Below are 17,945 nucleotides of genomic sequence, written 5' to 3'. Positions count from 1 at the left end.
CCAATATACCTTTGTTCACTTTGCCATCCTTCTTATCCACCAAATAGTTGGGGTAGTTCCGCTTCCAGTGACCAGTCCCTTTGCAGTAGAAGCACTTAGTCTCAGGCTTAGGACCAGACTTAGGCTTCTTCACTTGAGCACCAACTTGCTTGCCATTCTTCTTGAAGTTCCCCTTCTTCCCTTTGCCCTTTTCTTGAAACTAGTGGTCTCGTCAACCATCAACACTTGATGTTTTTCTTGATTTCTACCTTCGTCGATTTCAGCATCACGAAGAGCTCAGGAATTACTTTCGTCATCCCTTGCATACTATAGTTCATCACGAAGTTCGACTAACTTGGTGATGGTGACTAGAGAATTCTGTCAATCACTATTTTATCTGGAAGATTAACTCCCACTTGATTCAAGCGATTGTAGTACACAGACAATCTGAGCACATGCTCACTGCTTGAGCTATTCTCCTCCATCTTTTAGCTATAGAACTTGTTGGAGACTTCATATCTCTCAACTCGGGTATTTGCTTGAAATATTAACTTCAACTCCTGGAACATCTCATATGGTCCATGACGTTCAAAACGTCTTTGAAGTCCCGATTCTAAGCCGTTAAGCATGGTGCACTAAACTATCAAGTAGTCATCATATTGAGCTGGCCAAACGTTCATAACGTCTGCATCTGCTCCTGCAATAGGTCTGTCACCTAGCGGTGCATCAAGGACATAATTCTTCTGTGCAGCAATGAGGGTAATCCTCAGATCACGGATCCAATCCGCATCTTTGCTACTAACATCTTTCAACATAATTTTCTCTAGGAACATATCAAAAATAAACACAGGGAAGCAACAACGCGAGCTATTGATCTACAACATAATTTGCAAAATACTATCAGGACTAAGTTCATGATAAATTTAAGTTCAATTAATCATATTACTTAAGAACTCCCACTTAGATAGACATCCCTCTAATCATCTAAGTGATTACGTGATCCAAATCAACTAAACCATGTCCGATCATCACGTGAGATGGAGTAGTTTCAATGGTGAACATCACTATGTTGATCATATCTACTATATGATTCACGCTCGACCTTTCGGTCTCCGTGTTCCGAGGCCATATCTGCATATGCTAGGCTCGTCAAGTTAACCTGAGTATTCCGCGTGTGCAACTGTTTTGCACCCGTTGTATTTGAACGTAGAGCCTATCACACCCGATCATCACGTGGTGTCTCAGCACGAAGAACTTTCGCAACGGTGCGTACTCAGGGAGAACACTTTTATCTTGAAATTTGAGTGAGAGATCATCTTATAATGCTACCGTCAATCAAAGCAAGATAAGATGCATAAAAGATTAACATCACATGCAATCAATATAAGTGATATGATATGGCCATCATCATCTTGTGCTTGTGATCTCCATCTCCGAAGCACCGTCATGATCACCATCGTCACCGGCGCGACACCTTGATCTCCATCGTAGCATCGTTGTCGTCTCGCCAACTATTGCTTTTACGACTATCGCTACCGCTTAGTGATAAAGTAAAACAATTACATGGCCATTGCATTTCATACAATAAAGCGACAACCATATGGCTCCCGCCAGTTGCCGATAACTCGGTTACAAAACATGATCATCTCATACAATAAAATATAGCATCATGTCTTGACCATATCACATCACAACATGCCCTGCAAAAACAAGTTAGACGTCCTCTACTTTGTTGTTGCAAGTTTTACGTGGCTGCTACGGGCTTAGCAAGAACCGTTCTTACCTACGCATCAAAACCACAATGATAGTTTGTCAAGTTGGTGTTGTTTTAACCTTCGCAAGGACCGGGCGTAGCCACACTTGGTTCAACTAAAGTGAGAGAGACAGACACCCGCCAATCACCTTTAAGCAACGAGTGCTCGCAACGGTGAAACCAGTATCGCGTAAGCATACGCGTAATGTCGGTCCGGGCTGCTTCATCTCACAATACCGCTGAACCAAAGTATGACATGCTGGTAAGCAGTATGACTTATATCGCCCACAACTCACTTGTGTTCTACTCGTGCATACCATCAACGCATAAAACCTGGCTCTGATACCACAGTTGGGGAACGTAGTAATTATCAAAAAAATTCCTACGCAGACGCAAGATCATGGTGATGCATAGCAACGAGAGGGGAGAGTGTTGTCCACGTACCCTCGTAGACCGAAAGCGGAAGCGTTATCACAACGCGGTTGATGTAGTCGTACGTCTTCACGATCCGACCGATCAAGTACCGAACGCACGGCACCTCCGAGATCAGCACACGTTCAGCTCGATGACGTCCCTTGAACTCCGATCCAGCCGACTGTTGAGCGAGAGTTTCGTCAGCACGACGGCATGGTGACGATGATGATGTTCTACCGACGCAGGGCTTCGCCTAAGCTCCGCAACGATATTATCGAGGTGTAATATGGTGGAGGGGGGCACCGCACACGGCTAAAATATCGTATATCAATTGTGTGTCTAGAGGTGCCCCCTACCCCCGTATATAAAGGAGCAAGGGGGAGGCCGGCTGCCCTTGGGGCGCGCCAAGGAGAGGGGGGAGTCCTCCTCCTAGTAGGAGTAGGACTCCCCTTTCCTAGTCCAACTAGGAAGAGAGAGGGGGAAGGAAAGAGAGGGAGAGGGAGAGGGAAAGAGGGGCCGCGCCCCCTCCCGTAGTCCAATTCGGACTCCTCATGGGAGGGGGTGCGCCACCTCCTGGCTGCTGCCCTCTCTCTCCCCTCAGGCCCACTAAGGCCCAATACTTCCCCGGGGGGGTTCCGGTAACCCCTCCGGCACTCCGGTTTTATCCGAAACTTCTCCGGAACACTTCCGGTGTCCGAATATAGTCGTCCAATATATCAATCTTTATGTCTCGACCATTTCGAGACTCCTCGTCATGCCCGTGATCACATCCGGGACTCCGAACAACCTTCAGTACATCAAAACATATAAACTCATAATATAACTGTCATCGTAACGTTAAGCGTGCGGACCCTACGGGTTCGAGAACTATGTAGACATGACCGAGACACCTCTCAGGTCAATAACCAATAGCGGAACCTGGATGCTCATATTGGTTCCTACATATTCTACGAAGATCTTTATCGGTCAGACCGCATAACAACATACGTTGTTCCCTTTGTCATCGGTATGTTACTTGCCCGAGATTCGATCGTCGGTATCTCGATACCTAGTTCAATCTCATTACCGGCAAGTCTCTTTACTCGTTCCGTAATACATCATCCCGCAACTAACTCATTAGTCACAATGCTTGCAAGGCTTATAGTGATGTGCATTACCGAGTGTCGGAGTGACAAATCCTACTCTCGAAATACGCCAACCCAACAAGTACCTTTGGAGACACCTGTAGAGTACCTTTATAATCACCCAGTTACGTTCTGACGTTTGGTAGCACACAAAGTGTTCCTCCGGTAAACGGGAGTTGCATAATCTCATAGTCATAGGAACATGTATAAGTCATGAAGAAAGCAATAGCAACATACTAAACGATCGAGTGCTAAGCTAACGGAATGGGTCAAGTCAATCACGTCATTCTCCTAATGAGGTGATCCCGTTAATCAAATGACAACTCATGTCTATGGCTAGGAAACATAACCATCTTTGATTAACGAGCTAGTCAAGTAGAGGCATACTAGTGACACTCTGTTTGTCTATATATTCACACATGTATTATGTTTCCGGTTAATACAATTCTAGCATGAATAATAAATATTTATCATGATATAAGGAAATAAATAATAACTTTATTATTGCCTCTAGGGCATATTTCCTTCACAACGGCCAAATTTGAAGGGGGACAACTAGTACAAGCTATCTTGACAAAAGTAGTCTTCGCCTGCAAAAGGCTCTGGTGGTGACGCTGCAGTGGGCTCCGCGATGACCTCCGTCCTGTCGTCCCGGCGTTCTTGGTCTCGTTGCACCGATATGGAAACCTTTAGTTGATTCCTTGGGACCCTGCGCCCGCGCTTGCCTCCTTAGCACCAAAGAGGAAACTGGTACGCTGCGCCCGCTCGCGCCCGCCTGGCCTTGGTCGTCATGGCTCACGTCATGTGTACCTCGCGAGGTGCACCTTGCATTGACATCTCCGCTCCTCGGGAGCCAGCCTAGTGAGGCCGCCACTCAGAGAGGTCTTAGTGTCGTCCGCCTCGCGAGGCTTAGCCCCTCGCGAGGGTCTTGGGTTGTTGTTGCTGAATCTGGGATGTACCGGTCCATCGACGGAGCCACGCCATGGGCCGCAGGCAGGCAAGTCTGGGCACCCCCGTTCCCAGGACGCCGACAGAGTATTCAACCCAAATTTATTGATTCGACACAAGGGGAGCCAAAGAATATTCTCAAGTATTAGCAGCTGAGTTGTCAATGCGACCACACCTGAAAGACTTAATATCTGCAGCAAAATATTTAGTAGCAAAGTAGTATGGAAGTAACGGTAAAAGTGGCAAAAGCAATAGTAGCAGTTTTGTGGCAATTATAACATTGGCAACAGAAAAGTAACTTAGCAAAGATCAATATGAAATGAACTCGTAGGCAATGGATCAATGATGGATAATTATGTCGGATGGCATTCATCATGCAACAGTTATAACATAGGGTGAAATAGAACTAGCTCCAATTCATCAATATAATGTAGGCATGTATTCCGAATATAGTCATACGTGCTTCTGGAAAAGAACTTGCATGACATCTTTTGTCCTACCCTCCCGTGGCAGCTAAGGGATATTAAGGCCTCCTTTTAATAGAGAACCAGACCAAAGCATTAGCACTTAGTGAATTGTAACGCCTGGATAATTAAGCTACAGTGAACCTCTATTAATGATGACACATCACCACGATTACTGTTGCTGATCTTGCGCTAGTTCAAAACGATTCAAATTCAAATTTAAGTTAAAGGCAAACCACAAAAGTTTTCAAACAATAAAACTAAAATGTTCAGGATGTGCCAAATAATTCATAAGTAATTATGTTGGATAAACCACATCTTTTATAAAATGTTTAAATACTCTAAAATAATTAAAACAGTAGTTAAAGCAATTAAATAAATGCTTTTTAAATTGTAAAAATATTAAACTATTTTATTTTGAAGCCAAACTAATTGTGGCAGTATCGTAATTAATAATACTAATTTAGGGGCTAAGTTCATGATTTACAAAACTAAAAATAAAAGGTATTTAAAATAAAACATAAACTATAAAAAGAAAAATAGAAAAGGCAGAAAGACAAAGGAAAAGTAAAGGGCAAAGCCTAGTGTGCTACTGGGCCATAGTAAACTACGGTGCGGCCTAGCCCATCCCGTAGCGATCCCCTACCTCCTGTTCACGGGAGGGACATCGTGGCTCACATCCATGCCTCCATGGTGGATGATGGCGTTGTGTCGATCATCCGGCCAGCCCCCGAGTTGTATAAGACCGTCCCGATGCCCATCGGCGAGCCCTAGCGCAAATCCTCTCCCTTCCCCACTCCGCTTTCTTCCTCCCCCGCCATGGTAGTCTCTATCGTCACCATCGATCCGTCGCCCACCAAGCCACAGAGTGCTCCACGCCGTACCGCCATGTCCAGGAGATCCACCTCGACGTCCTCTTCCTCCTCACCAACGCACGCAAGGCCAGGCGCTCTACATCGTCGACATCAACTTCGTCTTCTTCATCGGTGCTCGAAGCTCGCCGCCAATGATTCACGGCCTCCTGCAGCTACTAAACTCCCACCGGCCTTTCTGGCGCCTCACGGTGAGCTCCCGGTCGAAACCCCTCTCCTCTAGGCTTGGTTCGTTGTTTCCTGCTGCTACTACCATCGCCACAGAAGCTCTGTCGCCGCCGTCGAGCTCGTCACCATCAGTATCATGTACTCTAGGGCCAGGCAAGCATGTCAACGTGCTCGTGGCGTCCCTGTGGTGCCGCCTGAGCCGTTTGTTTGGTCATTCTCCCCGCGTATCCCCGTATCCGTTGAGCTCTTGCTCCGGCCGCCGCTCGCTATCATTGCTTCGGCCAAATTCGGCCATCTCCGCTCGTGTCGTTGATTTCATTCAACAGACGACGTCGCGCCCGATTTGCTAGGTAGCAGCGGCCGCTCAAATCGTTGCCGGAGATGCCCATTTGGTCCTCATCATCGTCCTCTGTACTCGCAAGCCGCACGCAGCTCGCACGCCGGCGTCCCACACGCGTCCGCCTCCGCCCGTGCTCACTAGCCCCGTGCGTCGCTCGCTTCCATACGTTCCGCCGCGGCCTGCCCCCGCCCTGGCCGCGCGCCGGCAGGCCGCGCCCGCTCGGTCGTTCCTCCCGCTCGCCCCTGCTACTGCCTGCCGCTGCTACGCGGCTGTTTTGGTGCTGCTCCTGCTAGTTAGTTGTTGCTGCTGCTCCTAAGCGCTGCTCCTGGCTGCTAGATACTGCTGCTTGCCGCTGCTGATTCCTCCTCCTGCTGCTGCTCTTTCTGCTACTGCTGGTTAGTTGTTGTCGCTGCCGTGTTTGCTGCTCTGAATAGCTGCTGCTAGCCATGGCCGTGTTGTGGTGTGTGTTAGTGCGTAAGTGTGCATGGAGCCGGCCCTATGTAGTTAGATTAGCTTGGTTTATTTGTTGACTAAGTTAGCTTTTAATTAATTGTTTAGGTACAGTCAATGACATGTGGGGCCCACCGGTCCTTTGACCAGTCAACAGCCCACTGTTGACTGCTGACTAGGCAGTCAACAGGGCCGCGCCTGTCATCCCCTATAGCACCCTGCTGTGTACATCTCAATGTGTGCACATAGCATTTTGCTATTATTTTTGATTTAGTATTAATTCCAGAAATTGCAGCATATTAATAAAACTTTGAAAACTAATAGAAAATAAACCGTAACTCGGATGAAAATACTTTGTACATGAAAGTTGCTCAGAATGACGAGACGAATCCGAATACGTGATCCGTTTGTCAGCCACACATCCCTAGCATAGCAAACCTACAGCAATCCACCTGCGGTTCATCTGTCCAAAAACGTCAAACACCGGGAATACTTTCCCGGATGTTTCCCCCTTCGCCGGTATCGCCTACTACTGCGTTAAGTCACCCTAGCACCGCGTATTGCCATGTTATGCTTTGTGATGCTTTGATTGCTCTGTTATTTATTGTGTTCCCCCTTCGTTACTTCTTTCCGGTAGACCCCGAAACCACTGCCGTTACCCCCATGATCGACTACATCGACGACGACGACTCCTTCTTGCCAGAGCAACCAGGCAAGCCCCCCCTTGATCACCAGATATCGCCTATTTCTTCTCTCTACTGCTTGCATTAGAGTAGTGTAGCATGTTACTGCTTTCGGTTAATCCTATTCTGTTGCATAACCTGTCATTGTTGCTACAGTTGTTACCCTTACCTGGAATCCTAAATGCTTAGTATAGGATGCTAGTATTCCATCAGTGGCCCTACATTCTTGTCCGTCTGCCATGCTATACTATCGGGCCGTGACCACTCGGGAGGTCATCACGGGTATATACTTATATACATGATTTATGATACATGTGGTGACTAAAGTCGGGTCGGCTCATAGAGTGCCCGCAAGTGATTCCGATGTGGGGGCTGGAAGGATAGGTGGCTCCATCCCGGTAGATGTGGGCCTGGGTTCCCGACGGCCCCCGATTGTTACTTTATGGCGGAGCGACAGGGCAGGTTGAGACCACCTAGGAGAGAGGTGGGCCTGGCCCTGGTCAGCGTCCGCGGTTACATCAAAATAATACGCTTAACGAGATCTTGGTATTTGATCTGAGTTTGGCCACTGGCCTATACGCACTAACCAACTGCGCGGGAACAGTTATGGGCAGTCGACGTCGTGGTATCAGCCGAAGCCTTCGTGACGTCAGCGACTGAGCGGTGCGCGCCGGGTTGGACCGCGTAACGCAACTTCCTTTGTAATGGAGGTTGCTAGGTCTGCTCACCGGCCGCGTTCGCAACGTGCAGGTGTGCAATGGGCGATGGGCCCAGACCCCTGCGCGCATAGGATTTAGACCAGCGTGCTGACCTCTCTATTGTGCCTAGGTGGTGCTACGACGTGTTGATCTTCCGAGGCTGGGCATGACCCAGGAAAGTGTGTCCGGCCAAAGGGGATCGAGCATGTTGGGTTATGTGGTGCACCCTGCAGGGAAGTTTATCTATTCGAATAGCCGTGATCTTCGGTAACAGGACGACTTGGAGTTGTACCTTGACCTTATGACAACTAGAATCGGATACTTAATAAAATACACCCTTCCAAGTGTCAGATACAACCCGGTGATCGCTCTCTAACAGGGCGACGAGGAGAGGATCGTTGGGTAGGTTTATGCTATGCGATGATACTTAGTGAACTTACCATCTGCTCTCTTCTACATGCTGCAAGATGGAGGCTGCCAGAAGCGTAGTCTTTGATAGGATTAGCTATCCACCTCTTATCCTGACATTCTGCAGTTCAGTCCACCGATATTGCCCCTTTACATAGATACCCATGCATAAGTAGTGTAGATCCTTGCTTGCGAGTACTTTGGATGAGTACTCACGGTTGCTTTTCTCCCCCTTTTCCCCCCTTTCCATTCTTCCTGGTTGTCGCAACCAGATGCCGGAGCCCAGGAGCCAGACACCACCGTCTATGACGCCTCCTACTACACCGGAGGTGCCTACTACTACGTGCAGGCCGCTGACGACGACTAGGAGTAGTTTAGGAGGATCCCAGGCAGGAGGCCTGCGGCTCTTTCTATCTATATCCCAGTTTGTGCTAGCCTTCTTAAGGCAAACTTGTTTAACTTTTGTTTGTACTCAGATATTGTTGCTTACGCTGACTCGTCTATGATTGAGCACTTGTATTCGAGTCCTCGAGGCCCCTGGCTTGTATTATGATGCTTGTATGACTTATTTATGTTTTAGAGTTGTGTTGTGATATCTTCCCGTGAGTCCCTGATCTTGATCATACATGTTTGCGTGCATGATTAGTGTATGATTGAATCAGGAGCGTCACAGGTTGGTATCAGAGCCGACTGCCTGTAGGAATCCCCCTTCCACACTCCTTGGCTGAAGTCGAGTCTAGACATTGCAAAACTTTTACTAACATGGCTGTGTGTCTTACGGGCCCACGTCACCATTGGGTGGTATTAGGATCTTTTATTCCTCGTCTATACTCTAGGACTCTTATCTCTCTTGTACTCGGGTTAAATTGTTTTACTAACTCTAACTCTAGGTTCTCGTAACTACTTCCTCTCGGAGAGCCACTCGATATAGATGATTGCTTGATGCACTAGAAGATTTCGAAGTTACTCTCCGATGTTCCCGCGATACTTTGTGCCATCGCGCTTGCAATTCCATTCCATCGATAAACCCCAATGGATAACCAAGTACACTTGCCATTCATACAATCATTCCCCGTTGATCTTGTTATTACATGATACCCAGAAATTCTATCTAATGTTCCGAGAATATTTTTGTGCCTACTGCCTTGCAGTTCTTTGCCACATGAATACCCCTATGGATAATTTCTCGCACTTACCAAGTATCCACTCATCCCCAGTTGATTCATGTATGTCACCAATCTTTGAAATACCATTCGATCTTCCAAAAATCCTCAGCAGCCTATTGCTCTTGAAATTCTTGCTTGCTTACATTATGGTTAATCCCATAAGTCTAGTAATCTTATTGGCATCCTTTGTCACTATCATTTTGAGTCCGTTGATTCAATATGCTGTGAATGCTCGCAATCCTCAAGATTTATCCTTCCAGCTCAGACATCATTTTAAACATGAGCTGGTTCTCGACCAATCGGATTGCCATCGATTGTACCCCTAAGCCTACGCAACTTATCAATCCTTAATCAGAGCATTTGCTTCTGATCCCTTGTTCAAAAATCATAATTCTTTTGCATTTGAGCTTCGAATTAGTCAGTTGTTTCTATATTCTGATCTCCTTGCATTATTTCTTCCTCTGGTTGAGTACCAATGCTCACATCAGATCCCTTGAGGACCACTGGATCCTTTGTTGGATTCTATCCGATAGCGTCCTTCATATTCAATCACTTTGGAAGTTCTTTCTCCATAGGTAAATCCTATCCTCCGATTGACCAACCATGCTCTGCTTTCTAGCTTGTGTTATTTACTCATGAAGTTTGTGGTATATGTTCCTAAGAGACCCTGATGGGTTGAACCTATGCCTTTTCTAATTTGTGTGAACCCGGAAAGTACTACGGGTCATACTCTACTGTTGTTATGTCAGATAAAATTTCAACACAACTTCGTTGAAGGCGAGAAGTGAATGAAAGGTTAGGCATTAGAGAAGTGGGAGTCGAGCTTGAACTTTGTGTTAATGCCCATGGACACGATGTAAATCCTATAATGGAAGCTTCTTGCAATAATAACTATTTCCTTGAAAATAGCATCTGGATATGTGAATTGATCCTTTGCAATCGTGGTTCCGACCATGTTTTCTCTTTGATTCCATTTCTCGGGCAAGTTAAAGTACTTGTCTTCTATAGATCAATACATCTCCGCAACCTCTATTTTGATCTTCCTTCGAGTATTACCCTCCGCTATATCAAAAATATCAAAGAACTATGTCGCTTCCTATGAGTCTACATCAAGTATTGCTTCTCACCAATTTCAGATTCCCCCCAGGTTTTGAGTTATTAGTCACTCGAAAACACCGATAAGTGAATCGATTCCGCACGCCCATTCAATAACTCAAAGTAATTTTCGTTGCTTACAAGTTTAATAATCCTTCAAGTCATTCCCTAGCCTGATCGGCTATATCATTATTGTGCTAAATTTTAACCGTGCTACCTGGTCCTTATTCCCGGACCACAATTTTCGGCGATGAGCTAAGCTTACATCGATCCTTGTCTTATCGTTTCACCTCGAACAGCAAGCGTGATTCCGAGTTAGTGTCGTATATGTGGTTCCAATAATCTTTCTCTGCATTAGTCCTGTTGCTTGATGTAGCCAATGTTCAATTGATTCTTCGTGGAGCCTCTCATCAAAATTTGTCATGATTATCATCAGCATTCTGAGCTCTTCTAGGATATCAATTGAATTCATGATGGTAAGTACCATCCTCGTCCCTTGGTAATTTGAGTTACCATCGACAACATCTTTAACTTCCTTTCATCACAAACTTGTTCATGTTATGGATGCAACTTGCTATCAGTTTGTAGTATGTTCTTGAAGTATTACTATCCTTTATGTCAAGGATGCTGCAAGGATTGCTCCACCACTTAAGAATTCTTGGTATGGTGCTACTTCTCACCATCACCATTCTTTCTTGGTTCCCATGTTGATTCTAGCCGGGATACCAACAGGTGAACGGTGCTGCTTGGATTCTGTACTTCGAGCAACCCTATTGCTTTGAAGCTAATGGTCGACATTTCATTCTTAGACCATTGGTTATTGAATCACCATTCTCACATTGATCGCGGCACCGACCCCATATTTCGGGTGCACCTTTTAAACAATGTTTAAATATGTATGTTTTCCTCGAGCATACATCATTATACCATTTGATCTCACAAATGTTATCTCCTTGTTCACATATTTGTGAAATCCATCTTGTTGGTAATCTCGATGAATTGTCGCTGAGACCATCAGCCAGCCTCTCATCCTATCCGTGGTTTAATGATGAACTCTTGTTTTGGAACTCGCTTCCATAGATCATTTTCGAGAATCTCACAATGTCATCTTGTCAAATTGTGTTGCACCTTTTCTTCTCAGGCATCCTGAGTATGAGGTATCCTAACACCAATCGGATCTGAATCTCGGTCAGATATGATGGTTGGGACATATTTCCAAGAGTTATAATATTGGTCTCTACATAACCCGGTAAGGTGGTGTCTTTGCTTAGCACCCCTGGCCAGAGGACCTGTTGTTATAGTATATGTATCCTGTTATCAAGGTTAGCCATTCTTCCATGAGAAAATTGTAAGACTTATTCTATAAGTTGTTCCTGATGGATCCTTTGTGAATCCAAAGTCTGATCTTTACCCAATGACCATGTCAATGCTATCTCGAGGCATGTCGGTGGTACTCCGATTTTTCAATAAGAACATTTGAAGCACAATGCTAAATTTTCTTTATCATTTATCCTAACACCGTTGTATGGGTAATGTCATGAAATTTCTCTCCCCTCACCTAACGGGTTTTCTACTTAATATCCTATCATGGTTATCATGCTCTGCTTGTCCTTGAGAAGGATATACCCAAGACATATGTGTTTAAACACATTTTCCTTTTGATTGTTCTGTTTGATCTGATAATCGTATTTCCTTTCCATTGTTTTGTTTAACCTTTCTTGTAATCTGACTTAACTAAGAAGTGAGAATTCTCCTGCTTATATAAACACCTTGGTGTACAATTCTGTCAGCAAGACCCTGTTACTATTGTTGATGACATTCCAGTAACCACCGATGGACGAGAACTTTGCCTATTGGTCCGCCTCGTTTCGACGAGCAGGAAAATGGTTCTCTTCATCCCTTGCCCTTGGTACTGATGTTGTTGCCGACATAACTAATAGGCTATCCTCTGACATACCTTGCTTACATGATTGCGCAAGACGTCATCGCCCTTCCTACTTTTAACCCACATGGTGGGCCCATAACCCATAGTTCCACATGATAGAAACCTGACTCTCCTGCACACCCTGTTGTCAACGTTATTCCTCGCGCTTGACTTCTTATGTAATTCACGGGCCACCTGCCAAGTGATCTATTCTGGTATCAGACGCAATACTTATTCTCGTTGCTCTGAACCCCCTTCACCTTCTGATTAGGCCATCCAACGATTGCCTGCCCATTGGAAACTTCTCATGGTACCTTCTTACTTTACTCTCAATATTTTCTTAAGTATCTATTCGAGAGTTACTTTCTACCACATTCCCTGTGTTATCTGCCAGATAGACAACCTTGTAAGGTCCGTTCTTCCGAAGTTACCCCTTGTCCTTAAGAACGATGGAGTTCTTGAAGAAAGGATGCCGACTTCATCCTGATGACCTGGAGCGGAGAAATGAAGACATCAACGTAGTGGATAGACCTCTAGAAGAGCAACCAAGACCGAGAAGATTAGAAATTTCGTAACCAAATCTTTCCCCCTTACTCGACCTCCTAAAATCTCGAGGCGAGATTTCTTGTAGTAGAGGAGAATTGTAATGCCCGAATAATTAAGCTACAGTGAACCTCTATTAATGATGACACGTCACCATGATTACTGTTGCTGATCTTGCGCTAGTTCAAAACGATTCAAATTCAAATTTAAGTTAAAGGCAAACCACAAATGTTTTCAAACAATAAAACTAAAATGTTCAGGATGTGCCAAATAATTCATAAGTAATTATGTTGGATAAACCACATCTTTTATAAAATGTTTAAATAATTTAAAATAATTAAAACAGTAGTTAAAGCAATTAAATAAATGCTTTTTATATTGTAAAAATATTAAACTATTTTATTTTGAAGCCAAACTAATTGTGGCAGTATCCTAATTAATAATACTAATTTAGGGGCTAAGTTCATAATTTACAAAACTAAAAATAAAAGGTATTTAAAAGAAAACATAAACTATAAAAAGAAAAATAGAAAAGGAAGAAAGACAAAGGAAAAGTAAAGGGCAAAGCCTAGTGTGCTACTGGGCCATAGGAAACTACAGTGCGGCCGAGCCCATCCCGTAGCGATCCCCGACCTCCTGTTCACGGGAGGGGGGTCGTGGCTCACATCCACGCCTCCATGGCGGATGATGGCGCCGTGTCGATCATCCAGCCAGCCCACGAGTTGTATAAGACCGTCCCCATGCCCCTCGGCGAACCCTAGCGCTAATCCTCTCCCTTCCCCACTCCGCTTTCTTCCTCCCCCGCCATGGCAGTCTCTGTCGCCACCATCGATCCGTCGCCCATGAAGCCACAGAGTGCTCCACGCCGTACCGCCATGTCCAGCAGATCGACCTCGACGTCCTCTTCCTCCTCACCAACGCACGCGAGGCCAGGCGCTCTACATCATCGACATCGACTTTATCTTCTTCATCGGTGCTCGAAGCTCGCCGCCAATGATTCACCGCCTCCTGCAGCTACTAAACTCCCACCGGCCTTTCCGGCGCCTCACGGTGAGCTGCCGGTCAAAACCCCTCTCCTGTAGGCTTGGTTTGTTGTTTCCTGCAGCTACTAGCATCGCCAACGAAGCTCTGTCGCCGCCGTCGAACTCGTCACCGTTAGTATCGTGTACTCTAGGGCCAGGCAAGCACGTCAACGTGCTCGTGGCATCCCTGTGGTGCCGCCTGAGCCATTTGTTTGGTCATTCTCCCCGCGTATCCTCGTATCCGTCGAGCTCTTGCTCCGGCCGCCGCTTGCTGTCATTGCTTCGGCCAACTCCGGCCATCTCTGCTCATGTAGTTGATTTCGTCCAACGCGCAACAGCGCGCCCGATTCGTTAGGTAGCAGCGGCCGCTCAAATCGATGCCAGAGATGCCCGTTTGGTCCTCATCGTCGTCCTATGTACTCGCAAGCCGCACACTGCTCGCACGCCGGCGTCCCGCACGCGTCCGCCTCTACCCGGGCTCACCGGCCCCGTGCGTCGCTCGCTTCCTTACGCTCCGCCGTGGCCTGCCCACACCTTGGCCGCGCACCGGCGCGCCGCGCCCGCTCGGCCGTTTCTCCCGCTCGCCCCTGCTACTGCCTGCCGCTGCTACGCTGCTGCTCCTGCTAGTTAGTTGTTGTTGCTGCTCCTAAGCGCTGCTCCTAGCTGCTAGATACTGCTGCTTGCCGCTGCTGATTCCTCCTCCTGCTGCTGCTCTTTCTGCTACCGCTGGTTAGTTGTTGTCGCTGCCGTGTTTGCTGCTCTGAATAGCTGCTGCTGGCCATGGCCGTGTTGTGGTGTGTGTTAGTGCGTAAGTGTGCATGGAGTCGGCCCTATGTAGTTAGATTAGCTTGGTTTATTTGTTGACTTAGTCAAATGTGAAGATGACATGTGGCCCCCAATTAACTAAGTTAGCTTTTAATTAATTGTTTAGGTACAGTCAATGACATGTGGGGCCCACATGTCCTTTGACCAGTCAACAACCCACTGTTTACTGCTGACTAGGCAGTCAATAGGGCCCCGCCTGTCATCCCCTATAGCACCCTGTTGTGTAAACCTCAATGTGTGCACATAGCATTTTGCTATTATTTTTGAATTAGTATTAATTCCAGAAATTGCAGCATATTAATAAAACTTTGAAAATTAATAGAAAATAAACCGTAACTCGGATGAAAATACTTTGTACATGAAAGTTGCTCAGAACAACGAGACGAATCCGAATACGCGATCCGATTGTAAGCCACACGTCCCTAGCATAGCAAACCTGCAACAATCCACCTCCGGATCTGTCCGAAAACTTCAAACACCGGGAATACTTTCTCAGATGTTTCCCCCTTCGCCGGTATCGCCTACTACTGCGTTAAGTCACCCCTAGCACCATGTATTGCCATGTTATGCTTTGTGATGCTTTGATTGCTCTGTTATTTGTTGTGTTCCCCCTCCATTACTTCTTTCCGGTAGACCCCGAGACCGCTGCCATTACCCCCGTGATCGACTACATCGACGACGACGACGACGACTCCTTCTTGCCAGAGCAATCAGGCAAGCCCCCCCCCCCTTGATCACCAGATATCGCCTATTCCTTCTCTCTACTGCTTGCATTAGAGTAGTGTAGCATGTTACTGCTTTCGGTTAATCCTATTCTGTTGCATAACCTGTCATTGTTGCTACAGTTGTTACCCTTACCTGGAATCCTAAATGCTTAGTATAGGATGCTAGTATTCCATCAGTGGCCCTACATTCTTGTCCATCTTCCATGCTATACTATCGGGCCGTGACCACTAGGGAGGTGATCACGGGTATATACTTATATAAATGATTTATGATACATGTGGTGACTAAAGTCGGGTCGGCTCATAGAGTACCCGCAAGTGATTCCGATGTAGGGGCTGGAAGGACAGGTGGCTCCATCCCAGTAGAGGTGGGCCTGGGTTCTCGACGGCCCCGACTGTTACTCTGTGGCGGAGCGACAGGGCAGGTTGAGACCACCTAGGAGAGAGGAGGGTCTGGCCCTGGTCGGCTTCTGCGATTACATCAAAATAATACGCTTAACGAGATCTTGGCATTTGATCTGAGTCAGGCCACTGGCCTATACGCACTAACCAACTATGCGGGAACAGTTATGGGCACTCGACGTCGTGCTATCAGCCAAAGCCTTCGTGACGTCAGTGACTGAGCGGCGCGCGCCGGGTTGGACTGCGTAATGCAACTTCCTTTGTAATGGAGGTTGCTAGGTCTGCTCACTGGACGCGTTCGCAACGTGCAGGTGTGAAATGGGCGATGGGCCCAGACCCCTGCGCGCATAGGATTTAGACCGGCGTGCTGACCTCTCTGGTGTGCCTAGATGGGGCTGCGACGTGTTGATCTTCCGAGGCCGGGCATGACCCAGGAAAGTGTGTCCGGCCAAAGGGGATCGAGCATGTTGGGTTATGTGGTGCACCCCTGCAGGGAAGTTTATCTATTCGAATAGCCATCATCTTCGGTAACAGGATGACTTGGAGTTGTACCTTGACCTTATGACAACTAGAACCGGATACTTAATAAAACACACCCTTCCAAGTGCCAGATACATCCTGGTGACCGCTCTCTAACAGGGCGACGAGGACAGGATCGCCGGGTAGGTTTATGCTATGTGATGATACTTGGTGAACTTACCATCTACTCTCTTCTACATACTGCAAGATGGAGGCTGCCAGAAGCGTAGTCTTTGATAGGATTAGCTATCCCCCTCTAATCCTGACATTCTGCAGTTCATTCCATCGATATTGCCCCTTTACACAGATACCCATGCATAAGTAGTGTAGATCCTTGCTTGCGAGTACTTTGGATGAGTACTCACGGTTGCTTTTCTCCCCCTTTTCCCCCATTCCCTTTCTTCCTGGTTGTCGCAACCAGATGCTAGAGCCCAGGAGCCAGACGCCACCGTCGACAACGACTCCTACTACACCGGAAGTGCCTACTACTATGTGCAGGCCACTGACGACGACCAGGAGTAGTTTAGGAGGATCCCAGGCAGGAGGCATGCGCCTCTTTCGATCTGTATCCCAGTTTGTGCTAGCCTTCTTAAGGCAAACTTGTTTAAGTTATGTCTGTACTCAGATATTGTTGCTTCCGCTGACTCGTCTATGATCGAGCACTTGTATTCAAGTCCTCGAGGCCCCTGGCTTGTATTATGATGCTTGTATGACTTATTTATGTTTTAGAGTTGTGTTGTGATATCTTCCCGTGAGTCCCTGATCTTGAGCATACATGTTTGCGTGCATGATTAGTCTACGATTGAATCGGGGGCATCACAAGTGAATTCATGAACTCCTCAAACTACGGTCATCACCAGGAAGTGTCCCGACTATTGTCACTCCAGGGTTGCCGGATCATAACACGTAGTAAGGTGACTATAAATTGCAAGATAGAATCAAGAACACAAATATATTCATGGAAACATAATAGGTTCAGATCTGAAATCATGGCACTCGAGCCCTAGTGAAGAGAATTAAGCATATCAAAGTCATAGCAACATCAATCTTATAATATAGTGGATACTAGGGATCAAACCCTAACAAAACAAACTCGATTACATGGTAAAACTCATCCAACCCATCACTGTCTAGCAAGCCTACAATGGGATTACTCACGCATGGCGGTGAGCATCATGAAATTGGTGATGGAGGAGGGTTGATGATGATGATGGCGATGATTTCCCCTCTCCGGAGCCAAAACGGACTCCAGATCTTCCTTCCCGATGAAGAACAGGAGGTGGCGGCGGCTCTGTATCGTAAAACGTGATGAATCCTTCTCTCTGAATTTTTTCTCCCCGAACGTGAATATATGGAGTTGGAGTTGAGCTCGGTGGAGCTTTGTGGGACCCACAAGACAGGGGGCGCCCTAGGGGGGCACGCC

The sequence above is a fragment of the Aegilops tauschii genome, chromosome 4 (assembly GCF_002575655.3).
Source record: "Aegilops tauschii subsp. strangulata cultivar AL8/78 chromosome 4, Aet v6.0, whole genome shotgun sequence".
Classification (NCBI taxonomy): domain Eukaryota; kingdom Viridiplantae; phylum Streptophyta; class Magnoliopsida; order Poales; family Poaceae; genus Aegilops; species Aegilops tauschii.
This window is presented reverse-complemented; position numbering follows the sequence as displayed.